This window comes from Taudactylus pleione, unplaced genomic scaffold, assembly GCF_031769625.1.
Source record: "Taudactylus pleione unplaced genomic scaffold, aTauple2 ptg000573l, whole genome shotgun sequence".
Classification (NCBI taxonomy): Eukaryota; Metazoa; Chordata; class Amphibia; order Anura; family Myobatrachidae; genus Taudactylus; species Taudactylus pleione.
In genome coordinates, this window is record NW_028284975.1 from 2,215,846 (window position 1) to 2,223,489 (window position 7,644).

General features: G+C 38.3%; 1 protein-coding gene across 3 annotated transcripts in view; it reads right to left on the reverse strand.

Annotated features, from left to right (window-relative positions):
* Window positions 1-3,218, reverse strand: part of DDIT4L (DNA damage inducible transcript 4 like) — a 46,814-nt gene extending 43,596 nt beyond the window's left edge. For all 3 annotated transcript variants that reach the window (XM_088453218.1, XM_088453219.1, XM_088453220.1), the window contains exon 1: window positions 3,001-3,218. The gene's annotated coding sequence lies outside the window, so the exon portion shown is untranslated. The remainder of the gene's footprint in view (window positions 1-3,000) is intronic.
* Between the last annotated feature and the right edge of the window lie 4,426 nt (window positions 3,219-7,644).

Genomic DNA, 7,644 nt, shown 5'->3' on the forward strand with positions numbered 1-7,644 from the left:
TTATTGGTTTCTAAAGACCCCTTCACACTGTTTCAAGACCCCCTACTTCCTATAGACAATATGGAAGGGTGTGGCTGATTTCTTAATGCCCAGTGTACAGCAATGAAAGAGTGAAAAACCCAAAGGTGGGGGCTAGTGCAGCTGTGAGGGTATAACTATTCATCTCCCTCAGTGATAAGTGTTCATGTGCCCAAGGAGAGTCCTGACGACTGGCCAGAATCCAATGCTCCTGTGTCTCCTTCACAACAGGGTCTAGATGTAAAGACTCTGGGTTCTTTTTTCATTTTTAATTCCTTTTACTTTCTGAAACCTATTTGTGATATATTTGTATTGTCCATATTTGTACTACCTTTTTCTGTAATCAATAACCTTGGAAATATTTTTCGGATTAAACATTCTTAATCCAGTGTATTCTCCGTGTTCTTGTCGAATTCACGAGCCTGTGAGGTCAAAGCCACGTACCTATATGTAAGTGAGTGTGCAAATTGAGATTTGAGCGGAGAACCTAACGACTCCCGTTAACTTCGTTGGTGGTGGCAGAACCGTGTTAGAGTAACCGCACGTGCTGAGGTAACCATAAGTCACTGGTGGCGATTCTCAGATTGAGGTATTTGGAGAATCGGCCGGCTGGTCGTGACAATAACTCACTATTTTTACTGACTCTTTTTGCGTTCCTACTTGGATCATCAGAACTGAAGGACTAACTTGTGGCATAGTAACAAATAGGCCTGGGTCCAGTTCCCCTAAAACTGTGCACCATCATAAAGAAATAGCTATTGATGTGACATTATGAAAGACTTTTGATAGTAAAGTACTATTTTATGACCAGGACATTATTTTGAGTAAAAATTAAACCAAGTACTGTGTACTGTAAGTAATTTAAAGATAGTATGAAATTGGTTCAAGCTTAAAGGGGAGATGTACTAAGCTCTGGAAAGTGATAAAGTACCAGCCACTCAGCTCCTAATGCCACGTAAACACTTGCCAATATTGTGAACGATTGAACGATAACGATATCTTATCGTTCCAAATATCGGCAAGTGTGTATGCAAGATATCGTTAACGATGCGCGCTCCCTGCAGAAAATTTTACTGAATAAGGGTTGCATAGCTCTTATTTACTTAATTTGACTATTTAAAAAATCAACAATTTTGAAAAAAAATATGTTTTATACTGTAAATAAAAAACTTCATGGTATACAGTATGTTTATACAAATACACCATAAACTTTTTTTTAACCATATAAAACCTAATTACACTATACTTACACTTCTTACAGGACTTCACAAAAAGAGCAGAAAGCAGCAGGGGGTGATCCTAAAGATAGCCCAGGACTCACTGCTGGCTGAGAGGGTGAGAGAAAAGGGTGAGACAGGGCTGCTAAAGTGCCGTCCCCCTGCAGCGCCTGCAGCCCGGAAGAGAAGGGAAGCTGATTATTGGGAATATGCATGTGCGTAGGACCCATTCTGTGCATTTGCAGAACGGGTCCTACGTGATCGCACACAGGTCCTGCTATACCTCTACCTGATTGACAGACAGAAGCATTTACGGGGAGGTGTGGAAGCGAGGACAGCTGGCATCCCGGAAATAGGGGTGTATCGTTGGCCGAGTTTAAAAAGTACGAGAGTTTAGCAGTAAACTCTCACAGTTTTTAAACTCGGCAAATGTCATAGAGTCTGAGAACATGCAAACTCACATGTTTATAGACTCAAAAAACTCATGATTTAATCTCTCATCCACATGTTTTCCCATTTTGAGGCTAAAACTCGACCAATGTGAGAGATTACTGCTAAACTCAAATTTTCTAAACTCTCACCCTATTACATTTGGCCCAATATCTGTTAATATTTTATTAAATAGGCAGTTTCCACATGATTTTCAGTAGAGATTATCTTAATAAATATGCCCCTTAATATAATATAGCTGCAACACTAATAGTATAGTATAGTAATATTACAGATCAATACACAGCTAGTCTGAAATGGTTAGTTAGTACCATCATCTTTGTGTACATTTTCTCCAGCTCTACAATACCCTCAATAGATATAACAACATCTAATTATTTTACAGTTTCATGAACAATTCCTATTTGTACTCAGTTTGCATGTACATGGGTCCTGTCCCTCTCCATTACACCTGTCGGTAAGGGTACATAAGCTTAGATACGGACACATATTTTTGCATGATTAACTCATTACCATGCAGGAGAACACAGGTGTTAGGAGAAGACACACTAGCATTTGAACGGACGGGTGGAGGATGTGCTACTGTACCATGTTATTATCTAAAGACACAGGCATTTTAATGTTAGCATTTGGTAAAGAAGCCTTTTAATAATATTGAAATTTGTGTGCTCATTATCCACAATTACAGATAAGGAAATTTCCCCATGCATTTAATTTCTTTTCAAGGTGACGGATACCCCAACTGAATTGTATTATTACAGCGACAAGCTGAACAGACCTGAAGAAGAGCATATCTGAATGAAGGCATCACATGGATAGATAGAAGTGTGATATGATTAGCTCACATGACACTGTAACTGACCAGGTACACTCCATGGATACCTAGCCCCCTGGCAGAATGCAATAAATAATGCATATCATTTAGAGTATCTATCAGTAGTTAAAAATGGATACCCTATTAGCATCAAAAGCTGAGTACAAGGTTTCCTGCAAACAGGGTGAACCTAATCCACAAGGGATGTCTACAGTACACACACACACACACACACACACACACACACACACACACACACACACACACACACACACACACACACACACACACACACACACACACACACATATATATATATATATATATATAAATGTAATATTTGCTTATGTATGAAGAAATGTAAAGAAACGTTCATTATGTGCATTTTCTGTAGCTTTTTCTGCTTCATTTTCATATGGTTGACAGTATGTTACTGATTCACTATGGTTGTCTCACATTTTTAGTATATATACTTTATATTGTAAAAATGACAATACTCACGGCTGATAACTGCACAGTGGGGATCTGCAGGACTTTCAGGGATTCTTGAATATTTGTGATTTAAAATCTCCAGCCTGAAACGTTATTCTCAGTACAATCTCTCCAGTATTCATTCGCATGTAAGCCTGGGGCTTTCTGCAGCTAAGTGAAAACTTGATAGACACTTTTAAATGTGACCTATGTACATGTTACTTGACAGCACTTGTTTTCCATGAAGCAGCCGGGTTAGTTTCTCTGAAAGTAAGGATGTGTTATGTTCTCACATAACCAAGATATAGTAACAAAACACCAAACGCCAACCTTTTGTAGTGTCTTAAATATGCGAGAGAGGTCAACAAAGTAAGCAACCTTCACCATAATACCAGAAGATCTTCCATAGATTCAGAATAAAAAAAGCATATTATGTGGATCTGTTACATTCTACTGAAAATCAGACCAAACATAATCCATGTTCTCACATCTGTTTTCTTCACTCACATCTACTAAATATAGAGCGGTTGCCAGCTGGATAAATTATTGCCACTGAATCTTGCCTAATATCCTTGTGTTGTAAATGAAGAACTGCACCATATCTTCTGATTTCAAGGAGAAAGGATAATAAACCCAAACTAAATGAAAACATAAATAATTTGGCTTATCTAATTACAAATAAACTAAATAAATATGATTAAATGGTGACTGCTTTAAGAAAAATAAACATTATCTAAAAGCTTTTTTTTCCATAATACAATTGCATGATATAAAATACAGTAGCTCCTAAACACATAAATAAATGCATGTATTTATAAAACTTTAACAAAGAGAATTTTTTTCTGCCCTAATGGAAGCTGACTGCTATGCCCCTCAATGTAACTGCTGACAGTTGTTCTGCTGTATGCTGAAAACAACCTCACAAACAGCTTTATCTGGAAAACCTTTCATTTTGATAAGCTACTAAACTAACAACTATATATTTGTGAATTATATTATTAAGGGGTCTATTTACTAAGCCTTGGACGGAGATAAAGTGGGATGGAGATAAAGTACCAGCCAACCACCTCCTAACTGTCATTTTTCAGACACAGCCTGTGACATGGCAGTTAAGAGCTGATTTGCTGGAACTTTATCTATGTTCATTTATCTCCATCCAAGGCTTAGTAAATAGATCCCTAACTCTTTTATTATTTAAGCATCAGTGGCACTTTAACTTTATTCATTGTATCACTCGGACTATTTTCTACCATGTTTCCCTTGTTTTTCAGCTGTCTAATTGTGTTACAAACTTACAATATACTGTATGTCATGTCTCAGCTTTGAATACATTGACCTGAATTAGTCTCTAAAGATATTCTAACAGTATTACTTACCCTAACCTATTTTCAGCTGGTTTCCTGCCTCTTTCCACTACCTGCAGTGGTCACTATTACACTGCTGAAGAAAGGTGAAACACCCTGTTTAAAGTTATCTGAAGTGGAGTGAGTGCCAGGTTACACTTTGGCTTAGCGCATGAATTATAGCGAAAGATTACCTGAGTGTTTCAGATGTACACTACAATCCAGAATGCCTAGCTCCATATGCTGGTATCTGAACACAATAAACCCATTTCTTAATTTTACCACTTCTTTAATAAAGTTGGTGGTGTTCTGGATTTAGTTTGATGGCACCACACTAAGCTAGCTGCAATAAATGGCCCCCCTCCCTAACTTGAAATTACCTTCTTCATTGGCTCCATTAATTATAAGACTCCATTGAAAAGAGGGTGCTACCTTAACTAAAAAATGTTTTGATCTACAGATAGTGCTACAGAATTAGTCTACTCATTTTCATGATATTTTGGATACCATTAATGCATTATTGAAGTTTATATACCTAATAATAAATTATACCATACATATAACTGTTACTGTATAACCACTTGACTGGATAATATTTTTTCCAAAATCCTTCTGAAATTTTTATTTTTTTAATGATTGAATTAGGTCAAGAACATCTATTTATAACTTATCCAAAAATGTAATTTAAAAACAAAAACAAATAACATTCATTTTAATTTTAATATGGGTCAGCGATAGATCAGATTATCGATGATCGATACATCGTGACATTGCAACTTTGCTTTTCTCCAGGGGCTGCTCCTCTGAGCAGCCACCTGGTATAAACTGGAGGGGCAGATGTCTGCTTAATATACATTTCCTAGTCTGGCTCCTTGTTGAGAAAGCCTGACGTCAAAATGCGCGTCCATGTGAGGGGTCCTAGCAGTGCACAGCGGGACCTCCATCGTGGTTTGGGAAGCATTTTGTGGATACATTGCCAGCATACACTGCTTACCTCCAGGTACTCGCTTTCAGACACTCCCTCACGGTAAGGGGGCTCCTACACCAATGCAGCCAGATTAGCAACCTTACTGAAGCAGAAGTGTATACTTTCTACTTTCTACAGGTCTCCCACCCATGTGCCACCCTCAGTCCTATCTTGTAATTCACTGCCTAGCACGTTGCAAGACAGTAGAAGCAATTCACAGATACTGGGAGCTGCACTCATGTCTTTTTTATTTCTTAATTTCACTGTTTATTCACAGCGCTGTATTCATTATCCAATGTGATGTTACATACTATGATAGAGCTATGTGAATTATGCTGTCTGGATATCCAATATATGCATTTGGTGTAATGATTGGAGACATTTATATTCACGAATAGAGTAGTATAGGACTTACCCATGAACTCTGTACTGATTAACAAATGTGATGTTACAATCTATGATTGGTATTACAAATACACTTTTGACAAAGTAGGTGAATTATAATGCTTGGATATTTCCTATGTAGGCATTTCATGTAATGATTGAAGAAAACATTTAGATTTAAGGATTGTAGAGCTGTGATGATTAGAAAATGCATATATATTTAATGGACCTGGGGACTGTGTGCCCTGCACACCCTGCACCCATTATAGATACGCCCCTGTTTTAGAGGATAAAGCCACCATTACACGTATACTGTATGTATATGCAATCACAATAAAATATATTTATACAGATGGTAATTTTACCAAAATGTGACACAATGTAATCATAAAGAATGGCAACTCACAAATTCTAAATATTGTGTTTACTATTAGATGGAGATTGCTGGTCCTTTGGAATACTGTATTGGCTTTACCTCTTTGTTTTGTTGGACTTCCTGATGGCTTTATTTTCCTGAAAGTATTTCTTTTTTATCTTGAGGTTAGGAAAGAACTCATCTCTGCTGACGACTTGGAACAAAAGCTGTCAGGCATGCTGCCAAACGTCAGAGAGCCTTTAAAAGTACGAAGAAGAAGATATAATTGTAACCTATAACTGTTTGATGGACGGTGTCAAAATGATAACAGAAATAGCTAAAAGCATAGGGCCATCTATAGAAATATCCTCAATTAAAATAAATGATTACCTGACTGAAAGATGACCTAACAAAATAGATTCTGCAACCAACTTTCTTCTTCTTCTTTATTTTTCGTATTTCTACATTATTTTTACAAGATTGTTTTGATGTTAAGTAATACCATAAGGATTGGCCAGTACAAAGCAAGTGATGTGGTTCTGTAGTGACCTGATTAGCATTATCTTTTATTTTGGAGGTACCACATAGTGTTGATACTGCACTCTACCGAATGTGTTCAGTCTGCGCATACACACTGCATCAGGTGTCCTCATGGTTACCACCAAAAGCCAGAAAATGAATTTGGATGCAGAGAGAGGCAATTTCAGTGGGTGTTTCTGGGTGGTAACGGAGGGGTGGCTAGCCAGACATGAGTGTGTCACGGTCAGTGACTGCAGCTGTGCCATACAGGAAGTATACACAGCAACATGGCATAGCATTTGTACTGAAAATTTAAATTGACATAATATTTTAGGGACAGCAAAAAGCAATAAACCAATGGATTAACGGGGAAATTCAATTAGCAGCTAATTGATCCCCCTGGCTAACTCAATTAGCCACAAAGACATCCTTTATTGGGGTGTGTGGCCTAATCGTGGGAGGCATGGCCACGCCTCCTTAGAAAAAAAACATCAGGGCCATGTGGGCTGAAGAGGGGGGAGCGATCAGGGTGATAGCTTCCCCACACCCCAACACAGGGAGAGGAGACTGCTGCTGCTCAGCGGCAGCAGTCTCCCTTGTCCCACTGCAGCCCAACACACAGCAGCATGTGCTGGGTTGCTGACAGGTGGGGGAGCGGCATCGGACCTGGGCCCATCCCCCCTCGGCGCCCCTGCTAATTGGGCATTTCTTTTCAGGAACTCAGCAGGCTCTGAAATAAAATGCTTGATAACTGTCTGTTTTCGGGCAGGTGTTGGCGTTAACACATAAGATCCATGAACTTTTCAATCCTACGTGGATTCGCCCAAAAACAGATATTTTTTCAGGTGAATAAGATGGCATCTAATTGAATTGCCCGAAGGCAATTCAAGCGTTAAAATCCCATTATATTCGCCTGAAAAAAATAAATATTAATAGGCAATTGATGGTGAGTCAGAGGGAGGAGAGGGTACTGTAGGTCAGCACCCAATGTGCCTGTAACCAACGTATTATTATTATTGTTTAATGCCTTTTTAATATACTTACCCTGAATGTTTGTGCATCTAAGTAAATGATTATATGGAGCACAGATGTGATTCCTTAAAACG